The following is a 22,984-nucleotide window of genomic DNA, read 5'->3' on the forward strand; positions in this document are numbered from 1 at the left end:
AGTGGACAAGACTGTGAAAATCTCAGAAGTGCTTTGAGTGGATTTGAATGCGTTTTTTTGTCCCCAAAGATTTGTAAGCAGAATGCAAAGTAGTTGTAGGTTGGCCTGCTCAAAAGCCACAGAGAATTGCTCAAATGATTACTTCTTTTCCAATTGTCATGGAGAAGTATACCCAGGTGATTACTCATTTGAAAACAAATGTACCACAGTGAGAGGTGGGTTAGCCTAAAATAACAAGAACGACTCAAGAATCCAAAGAGTCAGTGCTTGTTTGTTATGGGAGGTTGATGATTATTTTCAGCCAGCACAGTGGTGTCAAAAATCCAGAAAAGGAGAATCATTGAAGGTTCTTTTCTCAGTTTGATCTTGGTTACTGTCCAGAAATAAGTTCTCCTCTACAGAAAAATATGATTTGCTGGCAATTAAAGTTTTTAAAAGAGATTCTCAGATATGTAAAATATAGAGGATAAGCAGAAGAATCCATGCTGGCAAAGACTAGATTGGCAGAAAAGGGCTGACAGAATTGTCCTAATATAGAAAATTCATGGTTTAATTCCCTTCCCACTGTTTGTGATAGATTGCAGAGAGTTAGTTTTCAAGTTGGTCGTCAAATGGCAAAACAGGGAATTTTGGTAAGCAACACAGAGGCAGAGGGCTGGCTGTCAATTCAAATGCTAGGCTTGTCATCAACTCTATGTTAGAATGGCATCTTGAAAGAAGTGTCAGGGAGTCCCTGAAACTGATCAGTGATAGGTGATTCTGCAAAGTGATAAGTTTGCCGAAACCAAACAAGAAATGAAGGCTAGTTTTGGCCCTGAAAAAGGTGAATCAAATTGTCGTCTGTTTGCAGCAAACCATGCTGTGATACTCTTTCAGATTCCATGTTACTCTGAGTGGGCCTTGGTCAGTGATCTGTGTCAAGCATTCTTTTCCACTCCCTTACATGAGGAAAGTACAATGTTGATTTTTGAAGTCCGATTTCTAAGGAAAACCTTTGTGTGGTGTCACCTTGCAGTGAGGGGACACAAAGTGGTTCTTATAAAACTTCAGTACTGTCAGAGGGAAGTTCTCTGCCTAGGACATCACATTTAGAACGCAGCTGGGAAATTGTCCCAAGAAGATATCGCCACAATCTGAGAATCAACCGTCCTACATAAAAAAGAGAGGTCAGGATATTCCTAGGAATGATGGACAATTGTCATCAGTTGATTCCTAACTTTTCACGAGTGCCAAGCCTCTGCAGAGACTTTCTCACAATGATGTGACTGATCCACTACCCTGGGACCACAAATGCATGAGAGTCATCCTAGGCTCAGTCCGAAACTCTGTTGCACTGTAGCCCTAGGAATGCCTAATTATGACAAGGACTAGATATATAAACAATAGGAATGCCAATTTCCTAATTGCGATTTTCTCCGAATTGCAAGTAGGAAATCGGTATTCCTCATGTATGGGTCACAAATTGGCCTACCTCATGCATATTGATGAGGTAGGTTGCAGTTTGTGACCCATTAGGAATCGTAGCCATCACTGGGATGGTGGCCTGCTGAGGTCAGCAGACCACCGTCTGTGACATAAAAAAAATACATCCAATTTTTCTTAAAGGAAAATGGGATGGGTTTAAAAAAGAAAAAGATATGTTTGCAGTTTCGTTATTTAAGAGCAGGCATTCATCCATGGGACCATTGCATGTTCTTAAAAATGTTTTTTTTAACATTCTCAAAGGGGAAGGGGTTTCCAAGTGATTTCTTCCACTTTTCAAATGGGTTACCACAAGTTTTAAACAGGTGGTAAAGTATTACTATTGTACAACTGGAATTTGTCAGCTAAACATTAATACATACCATTCTGATTTGGTATTTGGAAGGGACACCACTTTCAAATACCGAATTAGTATTTGGTAACAAATGCAAAATGCGATTCGGTAACAAGTTACTAAATTCCAATTTGCCTTTTTTACATTGCAAATAGCTTATTTGCAGTCATAAACAGCCCAATTCTACAAATCAGGCTGTTTAAAACTGCAAAAATGTTTTGCACATCTATCTCTAAGTCCTTTATTTCTATGAGAGAAAATGGTATGCGTTGTCCATAATGAAACCGACTCATGATTAAGCAAATGGTCAGTGGCTTACTTTTCTGCCACATTTGACCCAGTTGCTTGGGTACTTCCTGGTTGTCCCAAAGCTATACCCATAGTGGGTGTTAGTATTCAACAATGGTTGGACTTAAATTTGGGCTACTGGCGTGCTATAATGGTTTTACATTCAGTTGAGAACTTGTTATCCTGCACTTGAACTAATCACATGACAAAAAAGGTTTTCTTAGGAGGTGCAAAGTATATAACCCTGCTACTCTTCAATCAATCAGGGGAACTGTAAGCGTGCTACTTCCCCCTGAGGGTCTCAAGGTGCTGGGGTTGGGGGTAGATAAGCAGCTCCGTTCAGTCAAAGAGTCAGGTCTTGAGTATCTTCTTGAAGGTGCTCAAGGAGGGGGAGCACCTGATGTCGATCGAGAGCTTGTTCCAGGTCTGTGCCGCGATGTAGGAGAAGGATGTTCCACCTGTTCTGGCTTTGCGGATGCGTGGGGTTTCGGCGAGGATGAGGTCAGTGGATCAGAGGTTTATCTTGGGTGCTTAGGAGGAGATTCTCTTGTTGAAGTATTGGGGGCCGGTGTTGTGGAGGCATTTGTAGGCATGGGTGAGTATCTTGAAGGTGACTCTCTTCTCAACGGGAAGCCAGTAGAGTGTCCGTAGGTGTTGGGAGATAAGTTAGTGTCACGAGACGCCGAGGACGAGTCTCGCAGCGGTGTTCTGTATGATCTGGAGTTTTTGGAGCAGAGATTTGTTGATCCCAGGGTAGAGGACATTTATGTAGTCCAGTCTGCAGGTTATGAGTGCATGGGTGACGGTCTTCCTAGATTCCTGGGGGGATCCATTTGAAGGTCTTTTGGAGGGTGCAGGGGGTGTTGAAGTAGCTGCAGGCGATGGCGTTGCCTGTTGGGTCATGGAGAGGGAGGAGTCAAGTATGATGCCAAGGTTTCAGGTGTGGTCCGTGGGGGTGGGAGCACTGCAGAGGGCGGTGGGACACCAGGTATTGTCCCATGCTGAGGGGGAGGATCCGAGGATGATGACCTCTGACTTCTCCAAGTTGAGCTTCAGTAGCTGCTGCTCATCCAAAAGGCGATGTCCTTCATTCCTCTCACTCACCAATGACGCTTGTGAGTGGGAGGATGAGCTGGGTATCGTCAGCTTAGGATACTATGCTGAGTCCATGTTGTCTGACGATGGCGGTGAGGGGGGTCATGTAAATGTTGAAGAGTGTGGGGGCTGAGCGACAATCCTTGGTGTACACCGCTGTTGGTACCTCAATCTTAAATATAAAATATGTTATGTACTTGGTAGAAGCATTGCAGATGCCAAGAGAAATAAATATCAGTTGTGAAATGTGCAGCACACAAGAGTGTATCTGATTTTGTTACTGCACGACACTTCTACATGGACAAAATGTCTAGATATTACGCTTTTGAGTCCTGTACATGTAATCAAGAGGAATCATGTGAAGTTTCTTTCTTTCTTCTTCTTCTTTCTTTTAGAGTTCTATATAGCGCAAACTAGACCCAAAGATAACAGGTATCAGAACGCTTTACATGAGCACCAGTTCCGTTACAGACTAACACATTCATTGGGCACGGGGAGATTCAGTGATTTGCCTAGAATCACAGGATGTTGAGAGTCGTTGCCGAGACGTGAACCATGGGGCATATTAGCAAGGTCGTGCAGTAAATATCGCAAATCGCGCTTAGCCCATATTTTTTTATCGCCATCTATCGCTGGATCCTGTCGTGGAGATAGCTTGTTATTACCAACGTTTAGCTCCAATGCGATAAATGATCCAGTGATAGCGGCGAAATCCACCAAAACACAAGTGAAACAGTGATAAAACTTTTATCCCTAACGTGAAGCTTGCTAATAGGCAGGGGAGGAGTCAGCCTTAGAATCCACCTCCCATTGAGTATAATGGCTAATTCAGGATTTTAGCAGGTGTTAAAATTCCTGCCATAACCCCGTTAGCGAAACTTTTTCCATCACTAACCGGGGCAGGGGCTTCATTGCTAATAGGCGTTAGGTCTGTTAGCGGCTGTTTCCGTGGTCTTTTGGTCGGGAACACCTACCTTGCATGTCATTTGCGATAAATATCATGACATGCAAAGCAGCCCCCAAAACGGTCGCTTTCGCCAGAAAGCTGTCGCTAACAGCTGTTAGCGACAGCTTGCTGATAGGGCGAATAAAATATCGCCATTTAGCGGCAAAAAGTGAGGCTAATGTAAATGTAGTTGAGCTTATATAGCGCACAGCTACCCGCAGTGGGTTTCCCGGCGCTTGCTTAGGGAACCCTTCCTGGTATTCCCCTGTGAGATAGCAGGGTATCCACAAGGTGAAAGACAGGCATCCCGCCGCGAGGGACCGTTGTGGAGATTAAGCAAGCTATTGCTCAGAGTCCCAGAGTGTGAACCCGTGAGTCGAGGAGGCACCGGGGCGAGAATTATCGAGTCCGTGGAATTTTTAGCCCAAGACCCGCCGAGGCGGGGAATTGAACCCTGGTCCAGGACTGCTGCCTCTAACCCCTGAAATTGCAAACACAACAGTGATGGACAGAATGTGGATCAATGTCACACATTCACCCCAGTCAAAAGATCTGGGCCCAAATCCATCGTTTTTCCACTCCACACCACCCTGGGTTAGACAATGGCGATATGCAAATCAGCGCTGACCCTGTGCCCCATGGGAACAGTCCAGTCCGAACTACAAAAGCCATGTCCTTCCCAGAACGGAAACAAGCATACGAGGACCGGCCCGGTTTCGAGGTAACACCTCTCATCAGCCCGGCTAGCTTGACTCCAGTGGTGTGGAGTGCCTGGGACTCACGTCTGAGCATCCCCAGTACACTTAGAGCTGTAATTGCAAACACAACAGTGATGGACAGAATGTGGATCAATGTCACACATTCACCCCAGTCAAAAGATCTGGGCCCAAATCCATCGTTTTTCCACTCCACACCACCCTGGGTTAGACAATGGCGATATGCAAATCAGCGCTGACCCTGTGCCCCATGGGAACAGTCCAGTCCGAACTACAAAAGCCATGTCCTTCCCAGAACGGAAACAAGCATCCGAGGACCGGCCCGGTTTCGAGGTAACACCTCTCATCAGCCCGGCTAGCTTGACTCCAGTGGTGTGGAGTGCCTGGGACTCACGTCTGAGCATCCCCAGTACACTTAGAGCTGTAATTGCAAACACAACAGTGATGGACAGAATGTGGATCAATGTCACACATTCACCCCAGTCAAAAGATCTGGGCCCAAATCCATCGTTTTTCCACTCCACACCACCCTGGGTTAGACAATGCTTGTTTCCGTTCTGGGAAGGACATGGCTTTTGTAGTTCGGACTGGACTGTTCCCATGGGGCAACAGGGTCAACGCTGATTTGCATATCGCCATTGTCTAACCCAGGGTGGTGTGGAGTGGAAAAACGATGGATTTGGGCCCAGATCTTTTGACTGGGGTGAATGTGTGACATTGATCCACATTCTGTCCATCATTGTTGTGTTTGCAGTTACCGCTCTAAGTGTACTGGGGATGCTCAGACGTGAGTCCCAGACACTCCACACCACTGGAATCAAGCTAGCCGGGCTGATGAGAGGTGTTACCTCGAAACCGGGCCGGTCCTCGGATGCTTGTTTCCGTTCTGGGAAGGACATGGCTTTTGTAGTTCGGACTGGACTGTTCCCATGGGGCAACAGGGTCAACGCTGATTTGCATATCGCCATTGTCTAACCCAGGGTGGTGTGGAGTGGAAAAACGATGGATTTGGGCCCAGATCTTTTGACTGGGGTGAATGTGTGACATTGATCCACATTCTGTCCATCATTGTTGTGTTTGCAGTTACCGCCTCTAACCCCTGAGCCACACTTCTCCACTAAAGCGGTGAAGATACCCTTGCTAATCAGTCAGCTTTGAAGTCTACCACTCTAGCTGTAAGGCTATATCCTCGCCACCATTATACTGAGTACTAAAAGCAACTGAGAAGATATGAGAGAGCTACAGAATAAAGCTCCAGAGACAAAAGTGGGTAAGGTCTGGATGTGTGAAGAATCAGAGTGAGACTTGTGTTTTGAGGGATGGAAGACCTGTTTTACCTGATGCTATGCTTTCTCCAATGGCCATGTTCATGTTAAGATAGGGGAAGAGATGCCATGTTTTGTATCTTTAGAAACCAGTGGTGTATTTCCCATATATTGATGAGAATTTGTGTCAAAAGTGCATAACTTACCAGCAGTTAAATGTGGGCAAAAGAACAGTTGTGACCATGAGTCATAAAGGGTGGTCCAATGGTCCCCTTAATCGCATGCAACTGCACTTGGTTAAGATGTCCTTACGCAATGGGCTTCACTACATTCTGATAACTGACTGAATGTTTTCCCATTGGGTTCGAGTGTACCCAACCAGGAGGTGTGATTGCCTCACTGTGGTAAAAATATTGTTGCAGGAATTAATCCCAAGTTTTGGACTTTTTCGGTTTCTCCAGAGTCAGATCACGGCACAATTTTCAAGAATCAAATAATGAGATAATGCATTCTGTTTCTCATCCAGGTCTTTGGGTTTTGATGAACAAACACGCAGGAAATCGTATTTGAACTGCATTTGCCAAGACCTTTCCAGGTCATCCTTGTGACGAACAATGCTGTTCAGAACAGCGGATTACCACACTGGGTACATGCCATTCATACCAAGAAATGAGACAAGCCGGTGAAGAAGTGGTGACAACAACCACCGATTCATAGAGTCAAACCCAAGCCCAGAATGAATGTTTGACGAGAGGAGTAGAAAGTACACAAGGGTCTCAAAGCAAACAGTAAGCAAGGGTCTCAAAGCCAAGATGTGATAAGAGCACAGCCTATAGTGAATGATCCAAGAGCAACCACAATCAGTCAAGCAGGTGAAAACGAGATTGTGCACCATGAACTGAAAGAACGTGTAAGCACTTCACATCATAGAGCGCACTAGAAAGAGAAGTATCCCAAAAGTGTTGAGAAACTGAGAACCATTGTGTTAGAAGACCAAATCTTAATAACAATGAAGGAAGAGCTAGAATCGACCAAATAGAGTGCTAGTGACAGTGAACAGCCAGAAGTCTGGAGAACAAAAAGACGAAGTGTTTTTGAAAACCCACATGAATTTTTTATTTCCACAGCTAAAGATTGAACAATATTTTTGATAATTGAACTTAAGGGACATACGTCCAGCGGTCGAAATGTCATGTTTTGTACCTTAGGTATCCAACCACCACTCAAGGGCGTTAAGGAATAATTTACCCTACAAATCATTTCTTCGGTTTGGAGGAGCTGTACCTAGGAAAACAACTATTTTAAGGAAGCAGGAATTCTCACCACAAAAGTGATTGAAAGAGGCTACCTTAGGATGATAATATGGCAAGCCCTCAAATGGGCTGGGTATTGCCTTAAAGAGACACTTCTTACCCATAAGGACAGGGACAATGATAATAAGCATGTGATCATAGTCTTGCCCTATAGCCTCACAAGAAATTCCATTGAAAAATCATTATGAGACACTAGCACATTTTCGAAAACATATGTGGCAAAAGAGATTTCCTCTAATAGCGCTTTCTCAGACAATATCCGGAAAATGCCCCATGTGGGGGCCCGACCTGTAGTTTCACTTTTAGTGATTTGTCAAGGTCTAGGACCCTCCTCGATACCTGCTTCAGCCGCCATGGAGTTCCGTGGTACCATAGCGCATTTTCCGGATATTTTCTGAGAAAGCGCCATTAGAGGAAATCCTCCTCTACCACATACCACACCTTAGCGCGTGTGTCACATTTATGGTCTTCAAATAACACGTTGTTCGAACATTCACTCTGCACTACACACAGGTCCTGAAGAAAGCCATAACATTAATAGAGCATGGCTGAAATATGTTCACCGACTATGATATTGGAGTTACCTAACATCTCCTTAAATATCCGCCTCTCGTTTTCATCAACTGCCAAGGGCCCATTGATTAAAATAGTCTTTTTCATCTCATGGACCCTTAGGACAGCTTTTTTAACATTCACTCACTCCTTCTCACGGACACAATACCAAGTCCGTTGTATCCAGGCGTTGTAGCACACCCAAGGTGCACTCGGCGTCTTGGGTAGGGACAATGATGAAGCATGTCACCAACTAGATTTGTGAGTGATGGCTTTATTATAAACATAATGTGTTTTCTTTCCAAAGCAAACATACACTAAGAGCACCCACTCCAGAGCTAGTTCTCTTCAATATCTTGTTATTCCCATACAAGTCGAACAGAAGCATAAAAGACCACGTAGTGAGGGCGTACCGGGAACTCCAGAGGTTAGGAACTAAAATAGAAATATGGGAATTGATACCAATTGTAGGATATTTCAGGTATAGTAAATGTCAAGCATTCAATTTTTTTAATTATACCAAAGACATCGAGGTAGGCATAGAGGGCCAGATGTACAACACATTTTACAGTTTGCAAACAACCTATCAGGCCATTTACAACCGGTAAATGCATTTTTCTATGTTCCCTATTTTGTGAGTCAGTAGCCGATTACCAACTTGCAATAAAGGTTTAGTTGGTGCTATTAGCTAGGGGCGTATTAAGGGCATTCCTTCCTAATAGTGAGTCGCACAGGTATGTATGTATATTTTGCTACCAGGAATGTGGAGGCAAAACATTCGCAGATCATCACCAAATTCAAATTGGTCGAAAGCCATTCGCAAACAGGAAAGGGTCCCCAAGGGACTCCCACGCCTTCGTGAATGTGGGTGCCAACATTTTATCAGAGCAGGCAGGGGCCCCACAGACCACTGCCCACTTCAAAAAAATGAAAAGAAAACTTTTAATTTTCATTTCTAATAAAAAAACCTGCTGTACTGAGGTGAATGTATGACATTGTTCTGCATTCTGCCCATCAACTGTTTTTTTTGCATTTGTCACCCCGAGTGGGACGGGTATGCTCAGACATGAGTCCCGTGCTCTCCATGCCACTGGAATCAAGCTATCCTGGCTGATGAGGGCTGAAAGCCCGAAACCGGTCCTAGGATGCTTGTTTACAGTCCAGGGAGGACCTGGCTTGGCAGTTCGGGCTGGACTGTGCCCATGGGGCACAGGGTCAAGATTGATTTGTATATGGCTGGGTTCAAACTGAAATGGCATGGTGAGCAAAACGAAGACGGATTTAGGCCCAGATCTCTGTACTAGGGTGAATGTATGACATTGTTCTGTATTCTATCCATCAACTGTTGTTTTTGTATTTGTCACCCTGAGTGGGACGGGTATGCTCAAATGTGAGTCCTGTGCTCTCCATGCCACTGGAATCAAGCTATCCTGGCTGATGAGGGCTGAAAGCCCAACACTGGTCCTAGGATGCTTGTTTCCAGTCCAGGGAGGACCTGGCTTGGCAGTTCGGGCTGGACTGTTCCCATGGGGCACAGGGTCAAGACTGATTTGCATATGGCTGGGTTCAAACTGGAATGGCATGGTGAGCAGATAAACAATGGATTTTGGCCCAGATCTCTGTACTGGGGTGAATGTATGACATTGTTCTGCATTCTGTCCATCAACTGTTGTTTTTGAATTTGTCACCCAGAGTGGGATGGGTATGCTCAGACGTGAGTCCCGTGCTCTCCATTCCACTGGAATCAAGCTATCCTGGCTGATGAGGGCTGAAAGCCCGAAACCGGTCCTAGGATGCTTGTTTCCAGTCCAGGGAGGACCTGGCTGGGTAGTTCGGGCTGGACTGTTCCCATGGGGCACAGGGTTAAGACTGATTTGCATATGGCTGGGTTCAAACTGGAATGGCATGGTGAGCAAAAAAATAATGGATTTAGGCCCAGATCTCTGTACTGGGGTGAATGTATGACATTGTTCTGCATTCTGTCCATCAACTGTTGTTTTTGCAAATATTTAAAAAGAAGTCACAGTTATGGTGGTTTGCTGACCCCAGCAGGCCACCATCCCTGTTAGTGCCAGCCATTCCCAGTTGGTCGCGAATAGTGACCAGTCTAATGAATATTAATGAGGTAGGTCCCTTGCAACCCATTTGGGAATCGCAAATAGTGTCTGAGACACGGTTGTACATCAAGTTTTGCGACTCACAAATTGTGAGACACTAAAATTCCCAATTTTCTAGTCGCAGACTCAGACCGTCATACCGTCATATATGTGGCACATAGAGAATACAATTACTGACACATTGTAATTGTAACAGCAAGAATGTTATATACCTATAATATGCCCATGTGATCTTTTCTACGTTGGTGAAACAACACAGATGGTAAAACAGAGAATCTGCCAACATCTGAGTTCCATACACTATAAGATAGAAGGTGCTCCATTGGTGAACATTTTGTGGAGGTGCAGCACATGGAGGACAATCTACTGTGGTATGTGTTGGAAATGGTGAAACCAGACTCCACAGATAGAAATCTGAATGGGTTACTCACACTCAGGGATGCAAGTGGATGGACTGTCCCAAAAACACTGAAGTTGAACTAAATGACACTTGTGAACTTATTAGCATTGCAGATCACTCAGGGATGGACAGACATTTATGAACTTTTTGAAACCCCATCACCACCCTTTCCACATACGTTGCCTTCATCACTGAAACGTGGCTGAACTCTTCGCTGAGCCCCGACATCACCACCGCCACAAGATGATACACCATGACCGCGCTAACAAACAAGGTTGAGGCATCGCCATCATCTTCAAGGAAACCATCAGATGCACCATCACCAACGACGACCCCACACCTCTCATGGAACATCTCAACTTCCTACTAGAAGTTGACATGCAGGCCACGATAAGAAGCACCCTTGCCTACAGTCCCCCGGAACCCAGGACAACATTCTGAGATGCCATCCACAACCTCATCGCCCCACTAGCAATCGACTATCACCACTATGTCCTACTCAGCGACATGAACTTTCACATCGACACCCCAACAATGCCAACTCCATCGCTCTCCTGGAGAACCTGAACAACATCAGCCTCACCCAGCTGGTCATCGAACCCACACACAAATCTGGACACACAATCCACCCCATTTTCACCTCCAGCGACAGAATTAAATAAAGCCACACCACAGAATTCACATGGATTGCCCACACCATCATACACTTTACTATCACCAATGCCTACCACACCATCACCAGGCATCAGATCTCCTCCTACAGCAGCTTGAGCAAGGTAACCGAACCTCACCACCTCCCAACCCAGGGCCTCAACAGACCTCCACCAAGCAGTGCAGAACTTCACCACCTGGATTACCCACAGAGCCAACAGAGCTGCCCCACTGAGACCTACATAATCCAACAAAAGCCCCTGGTACACCCCAGAACTCAGGACCACCAAGCACTACTGCCACCGACTGGAAAAATTATGGTGCACCACCAAGAATCCCGCCAACTGAGCAGCTCACAACACAGCCCTCAACAGCTATCATCGGCACATCAAAAAAGCCCCCAAAACAACCATCACCACCCGCATTGACTCCGCAGCCAACCACACAGAACACCATTCACGTCTCCCAAGAACTCTGCAATACCCACCCAGACTACTTTCATATCAAGATCACTTACATCTACAACCAACAATTTCAACATCCATCCGCCACCCTTAACCCCGACAAACGCAACCAACCAGCGAACACCAGCCAAACCATCACCACCTGGTCACTGTTCATAACCCTGACCACCTAAGACATCATGTCTTCCTTCCACTCCGAGGCACCCATGACCTTTACCCCCACCACCCCTACAACCTCACAACAACCCCAATCAGCACGCAATTCACCAGCATCCTCAACACCTCCATCTGCACAGCAACCTTCCCGGACAGATGGATACACTCAGATGTCAGACCCCTCCTAAAGAAAGCCTCTGCTGACCCCAATGATCTCCCCCCAACAATCTAAAAAATTATCATCTCATCTCCCTCTTCCCCTACCCGGCTAAAGCTTGAGAAAACCATCAACCAGCAGCTCACCAAATTCCTGAATCCCACTCAATCAGGATTCTGTGTCAACCAAAGCACTGATACATCGCTGAGAACACTCCTCAATGGTGGAGAAACTGTGGCTATCATCCTCCTCAATCTCTCTGTGGTTTTTGACACAGTCTCCCACAACACCCTCATCAACAGACTCTACAACATAGGCATACAGCCAGACGACCTCAAATGGATCACCTCCTTCCTTAAATGGCACACACAGGGCAACCAGCTGCCTCCCTTCTCCTCCGTACCCAAAGACATTATATGCAAAGTATCACAAGAATCATCCCTCACCCTCAGTCCCACCTTGTTCAACATCTACATGGCCCCCTCACAAATGTTGTCAGATCCCATGGACTCAACATAATCTCCTACTCAGATGGCACTAAACTGATCCTCTCGCTTACCGAGGACCCCTCCAATGCCAAAACAAACTGCTGCATTGCTATAACCAACGTAGCGAAATGGATGAGAAACAACTGCCTCCAACTCAACTTTGACAAAACTGAAGTACTGATCTTCAGAAAGAACACCTATGCATGGGAACACAGCTGGTGGCCTACAGAGCATGGACCCACTCCGACTGACCACGCATGCAACCTCTGCATCATCCTTGACAGCTGAATGACAATGAAAAAACAAGTTAACGCAGTCACCTCCTCCTGGTCCATCACACTTCGCATCCTCCACAAAATCTTCAGATGGATCCCAATCAACACCAGAAAGACTGTAACTCAGGCCCTCGTCATCAGCCTCCTTCACTATGGCAACACCGGCATTTCTACCCAGCTCCTCAGAAGACTCCAAACAATACAGGATGCTGCAGCCAGAATCATCCTGGACCTCCCCAATCAAACCCACATCACCCCACCCCCCCACCTGAGAGACCACCACTGGCTCCCCATCCAGAAAAGATGCCAGTTCAAGATCCTTATCCAAATATATAAATCCCTCCACAACCTAGGGCCTGCCTACCTCAACCATCGACTGAACTTCTACCAACCTACTAAACACCTTTACTCCTCTTCACTCGCCTCCGCACACACCGCCACATCCATTGCAGCCACAGTGGTGGCCCCTCCTTCTCCTACATCGATGCAAGGACCTTCCCCTCCACCTCCATACAGCCCCTTTGCAGGCAGATTTTAGAAAGAGACTCAATACCTGGCTCTTCGACAAAGACACAGTGCCCAAATACCCCTAGGGGTGACAGTGTTGCACTTTACAAATGCGGTTTGTTTGATTGTTTGTTTGTATGTTTGATATCATGTGTATGACATAAAGAACCTTATCGAACCAAAACATTTTTTCTACAAATATGGAACTCATTGAAAAAGTTTTGTCACAATGAATAAATACAAAAATAATGATGTATGGAGGTTAAGTGATATTCATGAATGATAATGACAACTAGAGACAACAATCGTGGAGAGCTTTGAGATATATCAGGTCCCCTCTCCCGTACCTCCGGTCCTTTTTTCTGGCCCCCAATGTGACCTACAACCCTCATCCTCCACACCCCCACTCAAGTTCTGTTTGGGTTATTAGACCTACCTAAAATGGTGAACACAGCTTTCTGACATGGTGTAGATTTGATTGATTTTATTTTTATTTTTATTTTTCTATATCGCTTGAATGCCCAGAGGTGTCTTGGCGCTGCATTTTGCATAAAATAATACTAGATATAGGCTTACTGCAGCTAGTTGTCAAAGAGCCAGATTTTGTAAAAGAGATTAAGTTGGAACTGTTTTTTAAGTTTAATGGGAGCATGTTTCAGAGTTTTGCTGTTCCTGCAATGAAGGTCCTACCCCCCCACCCTCCAGTGTACTCTCTTTGTTCTGAAAACCACCAAAAGCTTGTCAGCAGACGATCGTAGATTTCTAGCTTGAGTATACCAGACAAATTGATCTCTAAAAAAGTCTGGACTGACCTTGTTCAATGCCTTATAAGCTAGGCATAATTATTTAAATTTAATTATTTTGGCGACTGGGAGCCAATGCAATTTGCTCACGTCCTGGGACACAGATTGATGCCTGGGAATTCTCATAAGTAATCATGGTGCTGTGTTTTGAAGTACCTGGAGTTTCTCCGGGAGTCCTTTTTGTATGTTAAGAAATAGTTCATTTCCATAGTCCAGCTTGGACAGAGCTAAAGCAGTGACAAATGTTTTTTGAAGAACTAGTGGAATGAAGGGACAAATCTTCTTAATCATCTTTAGGAAGAGGAACACTGCTGAAGTTAGGGCATTAACCTGATCTTTGAAGGTTAGTGTGGTATCTTCCACTCCTTTTCCCCCCCGGCAGTTCCGCATGTAATGGAGCTGCTCGCGGTGACATCACTTAGAATGTCACCGCGACCAGCGTGCCAAGGCGAGCGCCGGTGGACAGAGTGAAGCTGCCACCTGTTGTGGCCATTGCTGTGGCTGGGGTCGCTGTATATCCCTTTACCATTTGAACTTTAATAAATGCTCTACTTGACATCAAGACCTACCGTGTCTCATCTATGACCAACACTACACTGGCGACGAGGGTCATCCGGGGACAGCGACCTCAACACGCCCGTGAGGTCAGGAAGCACTGTGAAGCTGGTGTAGAGTAATTCGTAATACCCCTGAGGCAGACTGAAGTGCTGCGATCGAATCGTGGTGAGGAGCGGCAGCGAGTTGACATCAGGTGTGTTAAGAACCAGTTCTGGCTCGAGATAAGGGAAGAATTTTATGTAGTGGAATGGCAGCCGAGTGCTGTTGCCCTGTGCTGTTACCTACGTGTGAAGGGCGCAAGGAGTGTGGAGTGGTGGCGGATGTCACAGAAGTGTCGTGGAGCGGCTGTGAAGTTAAGCGGCAGTTAGACACCCTCTCTGTGAAAGAGCAGCAGCTGTGACCATCGGTGAGGAGGAGGCGGCTTTGATTGCCTGAGGTGTATGCGGAGCGCAAGGCGAGCTACACGGATCAACGGTTGTTGAAAGTGCTGGCGGCGTTTGACGGCGTGAATTTTGACTGACAGTTCTTCGCAACTGGACTACTCTTTGCGGGTTTCAATAGCCCGATCTCGTCAGCGCGTAGAGACGCGGGCCCCATCCAGCTTTAGCGCTCTGACTAGACTTGTTCTTATTGAGGTGACAGGTGTTGTGAGCAGCGCGCTACTGAGACGTGCATGGTGTATCATGGAACTTATGTGAGCCAGCCATCTTAATTTTGGTCTCGCAACAGCAACGAGAACCCCACTCCTCGTGTAACCTGCAAAACTTACTTATGCTTTCCCTACGATTTCTACGTCATCTGCTCATGGGGGATTAGGCTTTGTTGACCATCTGCTGTGGAAAAGAAGTGTAACAGTGGGTTATCCTCCTCAGACTGGTAACGTCCTGTGAATGAACAACAATAGGGTAAAAATCAAGGTTGCAATTCGCCTCACTGTGAACAGACTTGTACGCCACAGTGCCACCCAGTGGTCTATAACGTTTTTGTCCATGTTAACTGTAAGGTTGCAGTTTTAGTTGATCCTATTCGGAAATCTTCATGTGATCGGTGTATGTACATCACTTTACTACTGAGACAAGCCTTTTCACTTTTTCTCATACCCCTTATTTCCCAGAACTGAACTTTCCCCACTGACTCTTAGGAGGGCTTTCAGTGACATTGTAACCATGCAGAGTGTAACACCCCCACCCTTCTTCCTGACTAACCCTGGGGAACCTGCAATTCAATGGAAAAAGTGGAAAAAAGTGTTTTTAAATTACGCTACTGTGTGTGGCCCAAATCTTGGGCTAGAAAGGAAGGTAGCATTATTGGCGTATTACTTAGGAGCCGAGGGGGAAGAAGTTTTAGATCACCTCCCAGATCTAGGGGCGCAGGAAGCAAGAGGTCTAAATGAGCTGGAAATAAGCTTGAAGAAATTAGATTTGCATTATCTACATAAGACTAGCACCATAATGGAGAGATACCATTTTGGGAAAAGAGTACAGAAAGAAGGGGAATCTATTGAGGATTTTGTCTCTGATCTAAGAAAACTAGCTGCTTCATGCAAGTTTGGTGGCGCAAGTGAGGAAAGGATCAGGGACCAGTTTGTGCTAGCTTGCAGGATGGAGCGTGTACGTGAGGAATTGTGGCTGAAGGATGACCCACCCCTGAGGGAGGTCTTAATAGTAGCCAAACAGGTGGAACACATGTTGCAGTGCGTCAGTGAAATCAAACAGGACAGTGGTGAGAAAAGAAGCGAAGACAAACCCAATGTAAGCGAGGTTGTGACTGAATGTGAGGCTGTGTCTGTGATTAAGGGCCAGAAAATAGTGAGTAAAGAACAGAAAGAGAACAAATTGGGATGGTCATTCAAGGGTACCTGTTATAGATGTGGTAAACAAGGGCACATGGCCAATGACAAAGAGTGTCCTGCCCTCAAGTTCACATGCAACAAGTGCGGAAAGAAAGGTCATTTCAGGCAGTATTGCAAAAGTGGACAGGGATTCAGTAGACAGAGTAAGGACAGGACAAACACAGTATGTGACGAAATTGCTGTGCGAGTAAGTGAAGGTCAGATCTGCAGTCTCAAAGACACTATATGTGAAGAAATAGTTGTGCAAGTTGGTGAAGGTCAGGTCTGCAGCCCCAAAGACACTATAAAAGTAAGGGGTACTGATTTGGAAGCATTGTTTGATTCCTGTTCAAGAATAACAATCATCAGTGCAAAAGAATTTTCACGAGTGTCCAAGGGGAGGATAATCTTGAGGAAAATGGATGTGAGGCCCGGGGGGTATGCTGGTCGCCCTATCTCAATGAAGGGTTACTTCTGGGACAAAATTGAATACAAGGACAGGGCAACAGTGTCTAAGGTGTATGTGTCCACTGTCGGTGATAACATCTTGGGTTGGCAGGCACAGAAGGAGTTGGGGGTCTATCTTAATCCTAATAGCAATCCCCAAATCCTAATACAAGAAGTACAAGAGCCAAAGGAAGATTTAGTGACAGAGTTCAAGGAGGTATTCAGTGAAGAGCTTGGATGTTTGAAGAACTACTGCCACAAGATCAAATTGAAAGAAAACGCGAAGCCTGTAGTGGCCAAGGTCAGGAAGCTACCCATTGCCATCCAAGAAGCGGTGAAGACGGAACTCGAAAAACTGTGCAAAGCAGGAGTCATCGAACCGGTGGAAGCGACAGAATGGCTGGCACCCATCGTGGCCGCCCAGAAAAAGGATGGGTCGGTTCGGCTCTGCATTGACCTTAGGGCCTTGAACAAAGAGGTCGTGGTCGACCGTTTCCCACTGTCCAACATCACCCAGATGATAAGCATGCTAGAGGGTGCAAGAGTATTCTCCACACTTGACCTAACTTCAGCTTATTTTCAGATCAAGCTGCATGAAGATTCGCAAGAACTCACAGCATTTGTGACGCCCATGGGCGCATACAAGTTCAAAAGGATGCCCTTCGGGTTGGTTTCTGTGGCAGCCGTGTTCCAGAGGCTCATGGGGAACATCTTGAGAGAGATTCCTGGCGTCGTTTGCTACCAGGACGATGTGCTAGTATTTGCTAAAGACCATGAGGAGCATGATAAGAGGCTGAGACAAGTACTGGCCAGGTTTAGGTCGCAAGGACTATCGGTGAGAAGAGAAAAGTGCGTGTTTGGCTGCGGGGAACTGAATTTCTTGGGACACAAGGTGACGGCGGAAGGAATCCTTCCCAAGGCGGAGCTCCAGAACACCATTGTTAATTTGGTGCCCCCAAAGAGCAAGGACGAAATCAAGTCTTTTATGGGAATGCTGGAGTTCTACAGCAAATTTATACGGAACCTTGCAGGAAGGACATATGCCATCCGGCTGTTGTTGAAAAAGGAGACTGTGTTCAACTGGAGTCAGGAGTGTCAGAGAGAGTTTGAGGACGTGAGGAATGCACTTGCAGAAGCACCCAGCCTAAAGTCTTACATATCCACTCGTGCGACAGTAGTCACCACCGACGCAAGCGCGAAAGGGCTAGGGGCGGTCCTCACACAAGTAAGCAAAGACGGAGAAGAAACGATAGCTTTCGCCTCAAGATCCCTTCAGAAGTCAGAGAACAATTACTCTGTGATCGAAAAGGAAGCCTTGGCAGTATTCTGGGCATTGGGCAAATTCAGGGACTTCCTGTGGGGCACAAAGTTCATTCTTCGTACTGACCACAAGCCATTGGTGGAGGTTTTCAGTAAGAAGGGCCTGGATGCGATCTCTAGCAGGATCAGGCGTTGGGTTGTTGGTCTCCAGGAATACAATTTCTGTGTCGAGTACGTCCCTGGAACACGTAACTTTGCAGCAGACTGTTTGTCAAGGCTGGTGAAAGAAAATTATGTTAATGAAGCGCATGACGAAGCTGATGATGAAATTGAAGACCATCAAATGGAAATTGTATGCGCTATCCAGAGAGCTATAGGTGAGGAAACATGGAAAAGTGCACTAAAGAAAGACGAAGTCTTGGATGAGGTGTGCAGCAGAGTAAAAGACAGATGGAAACATGAAGATAAACGGGATGATTCTCTGTGGCCATTCTGGATTGTCAAAGATGAACTATCCGTAGTTGACGAATGCCTGTTCAGGGGGACGAGGTTGGTACCTCCAGCGACTGTGAGAGAAAATCTGGTGGATATGGCTCACGATGGCCACCTGGGCATCACCAAGACCAAACAAAGGTTGAGAGAAGACTATTGGTGGCCGAGCATGGACCTTGCAATCGAAAGAAAAGTAAGAGACTGTATTCCATGTAGCATCAGCGATAAAGTACTGAGACAACTGACACCTCTAATGGTGTGCAGGCCACCACCATCAGGACTCTGGGAAGAGTTGGCGTTAGACATCGTTGGCCCATTGACGGGAGAAGGACGCACGCCGTACATTCTGGTGCTCATGGACCTGTACTCCAGGTGGCCGGAAGTGAAGTTGGTGAGTGAAATCACAACAAAGGCCGTCATTGAGTTCCTTCAAGGGTTGTTCATTAGGGAAGGATTACCCAGCAGTCTACTCACGGACAATGGGGTACAACTGTGTTCGAATGAGATGGAAGACTTCCTTGAGGAGAGGGGTATCACACACAAGCGTTGTGCCCTGTATCACCCTGAGACCAATGGCATGGTTGAGCGCTTTAACAAGACCCTCAAGGAGAGTATCCAGTTGGCCAAGGCCAGCGGCATGAATTGGAAGGAAGAAGTATGGAGGCGGATAGAAGCGTACAGGTTTACCCCACACTAAACAACGGGAGTCACCCCGTTTGAGTTGCTCCGAGCAAGAATACCCAACACCAAACTATCCCCAGGGTGGATGGGGTGGCATAAGGGATGGTCAGATCACTCCAAAAAAGCGAAAGGATTAGTGAGACAGGAAGAAGCTATGGCTGGGAGGAAAGAAAGATTCGACAGGCTCAACTCTACACAGGAGGCCGGGTTCAAAGTAGGAGATGACATTAAGATCAGGACACCTACTGGCAGGGCAAGTTGGTCAGGATACAGTAGGCCCACCAAGATCACTAAGTTGTTCAGGAATGCCGTAAAGACCCAGGAAGGAAAGATCTGGAACCTAGGAAGAGTAGTGAGATTTCACCCCCCGGGCAGGATTCCTGTAAAGAAAGTAAGGGTGAAGGCAATTCCGAGGGGAGCATGGGTTTCCCTCCCAGGGAACAGTAGCCACTCCCCCACCCGGGTGGAAGGACTAGCCGGAGAATGACCAGACCACCCAGACATTTAGAACAGTATGTGATGATGTAATTTTCCTGTTGTACCATTGTTTCTTATGTCTAATTCTGATGCTTCATTCCGCAGGGAAGGGGGATGTGTGGTATCTTCCACTCCTTTCCCCCCCCGGCAGTTCCGCATGTAATGGAGCTGCTCGCGTTGACATCACTTAGAATGTCACCGCGACCAGCGTTCCAAGGCAAGCGCCGGTGGACAGAGTGACGCTGCCACATGTTGTGGCCATTGCTGTGGCTGGGGTCGCTGTATATCCCTTTACCATTTGAACTTTAATAAATGCTCTACTTGACATCAAGACCTACCGTGTCTCATCTATGACCAACACTACAGTTAGTCTGTCATCAAAGATGATCTCCAAATTCCTAAACTTTCTCTCAGGCGAAGGAAGGGATCCCAGCTTGATCGGCCACCAACTCGATAACCGAAAGGAAGTGTTGTTGCCCGTAGGAAGGACCTCTGTTTTCCCAGAGTTCAACTATCCGCAATAAGTCTTCATCCATTCATTAATCTGGAATAAATAGAGATGACTCGAGAAGTTTTAAGAGCTAGTACATTTATTCCTGACTCTGAGAGCTGGTTGACCATGATATTGTGGCTGACAGTACCAAAGGCCGCCAACAGTACTAAAGGCCGCCAACAGTTTCTAATTCTGCATTAAGAATCTTAGCAGGAAATGGCAGTCTAGAAATAGGTCTGTAGCAACTAGGCTCCTGTGGATCCAGATATGTGTTTTTTAATCATTGAAGCCTTAAGGCCATCTTCCAATTATCTGTGAAATGCTCTGTTTTGAGGATGTCATCGAAAATGTTAGTCATATGATCACTCATGATCCCTGGTACAACGTGCTCTATTCTAGGAGGACAAGGAACTAAGAGTGAGCCTGATTTGGTTGCTGTTACCAGCTTGAGAACCTGCTCTATAGTCAGGGGAGAAAAAGTCTCCAAACCATTGTCATAAGGACACCTTTCAGGAGTTTTTTGATCCTCTATGTTTTTAAAACTATTGTTGGTGAGTGTAATAAACACATCTTGTAGCATTTAGAACAGCGGGAGATAAGATCATACGTGTTCTTCCCGTAGCTTTCACTGCTTGAAGTGATTCATGGGTGGATGGTTTGAGCACACCCTTTAGCTTCTAAAAAGTCCATAAATAAATGTGGGTTGTCTGTTGTTTCAATTCAGGTGAGGAATTATGGCACACAATATTACATACAGGTATTCAGTGAAAATCTCACACTGATTACAAGAGCATGCTAATCTGGTTTTGCTTAAGAGTTTGACTAGTGCATTGGGACTTAAGTAAACAAGGCTTTTTCGTGAGGTGCGTCCCTTTACAAGTTTGGATACTGTCACTCGGGTATGGGTATGCGACACAGTTACAGTGTTGTTGTCTGCAGATACAGTTCCATCAGTAGCAAACACTGAATACAGTAAAAGGGGTTTACGTAGATGATGGATCACTGGAGCATTTGAATGGACTGATACCATCATAACACCAGGAAGGTCCATTGTTGTCACTCTAGGTTAGTAGGATCCTATGAAATGATGAATTCCCTATCCCCATGTGGTTTAAATGTGACGGGGAATGCATGGCCTTGGTAAGGAAGACATTTGTGAATACATACATTCTGGAGTGACTGTAGCATGTAATAAGGGCAACCGTATTCCTAGCCATTGAAGTAGGGCAGTAGCTGTAGCTGTGTTTTTAAGCAATACTAGTGGCACTGTACCACATTGATGTATGTGCAATTCCTGATTCATCACAGTTCATTTTATGATGAACCAACATTGGGGCCTCACAACTAGAGACCCTCAGCAAGTATTAAGGATTAATATAGTCTTGAGGTATGTTTTGCACTATTAGTACACATTGACATTCAGAATTGACAGTTCAACATGCGGGTCAATACCCTTTCTTTCATCTTCCCTCATATGTGTTTTGCCAGACGGAATGTTTTGTCCTGAGGACGCCCACTGGAATCAGAGTGTGGGTGTAAACGTCAACACATTCTTAGGGATTGTTCAATGATGATTCAATCTAACACAGAAAATGGAATCTGTACTGAACTGTATACATTTATAAATCCAATTACATTCCTCATGAATGCATATGTATCATATTTACTATTCACTTCACTGCACCTATGAGAACTGCGCCATCTGCACTAAGGTAAATTAGAAACACGTATTGTATGTAATGATTTAAAAAGAAGACAGTGCTAGTTCCCAGGAAGGCTATATTGTTCTTCATGTTTTTGAAATAAGCATGAGAATTACAGGTGTCCATTGAGTGAATAGCCAGGTACTGATACCTATTGAGACCCACAGAACTACTCTTCTTGTTCTATAATGTACCATGGTTCCATTACTGGGCATATAATTTATCTTTGAGGTGAATTGCAGCATTACCAGAGGGATTGATTAGTTACACTAATTTAGATATTAAATATTTACCATGAATTCAAAATTAATGCATAAAAATGAAAATGCTAATGTAATATGTAGAGAACATATGTTTATTTATGTTTAAATTGACTATATCTAATGTAGGTATATATTGACAAACCATGGCTACCATGGTTTGTCATCTTGCTTTGTGACACGTGAACATTATATTTCTAGGTGAAGCTGAAGTTCTAATTAGTAAATGCAATGTTCTTTAGCTATCTTTTTCATGTGAATAAATGTTTTTATCTCTTTTTTGATAATTATGGAATGGTTTAAAGAGAAGCACATTCAGAAAGACACCTCCAGAGTTTAGACTGGACATTGTAACTCATCTTGTTGCAGATATTGTAAGTTTAAAGGACGCTGAGAGAACCCTGTTTTGTGTGGAGTCCTAAGAAGCTAACAAGCATATCATTGTATCATCTTGTATTACCAGGATTGCTTAGGCTCATGAGAACTGCGTGCAGGTGTGTAAAATATTAGAATTGTGTGATTTAAGTAAGTGAAAATTTGATTATAGGGCAGCCTGTTTTTTCATGCAACATATAGAGAGTACTTTCTTAATGAGAGAAGTGAATTTTCTTTGGCCTTCCTTTGTGGCGACCCTATGCTGGTTCGTCCTTTGAATTATATGATTTTGATTTATTTGAACTGCATATTAAGCAAAGCATATGTATTTTGATTTTTTTTTATGCTAACCTGATTTTTGCGGTCTGTAAAAATATTAAAATTCTAATAAACCTTTA

General features: G+C 45.2%; 1 protein-coding gene across 4 annotated transcripts in view; it reads right to left on the reverse strand.

Moving 5' to 3' along the window:
* ACSBG1 (acyl-CoA synthetase bubblegum family member 1) overlaps positions 1–22,984 on the reverse strand; it is a 722,575-nt gene that overhangs the window by 475,112 nt on the left and 224,479 nt on the right. The gene's annotated exons all lie outside the window — the stretch shown is intronic.

This window comes from Lissotriton helveticus, chromosome 3_2 (assembly GCF_964261635.1).
Source record: "Lissotriton helveticus chromosome 3_2, aLisHel1.1, whole genome shotgun sequence".
NCBI lineage: Eukaryota > Metazoa > Chordata > Amphibia > Caudata > Salamandridae > Lissotriton > Lissotriton helveticus.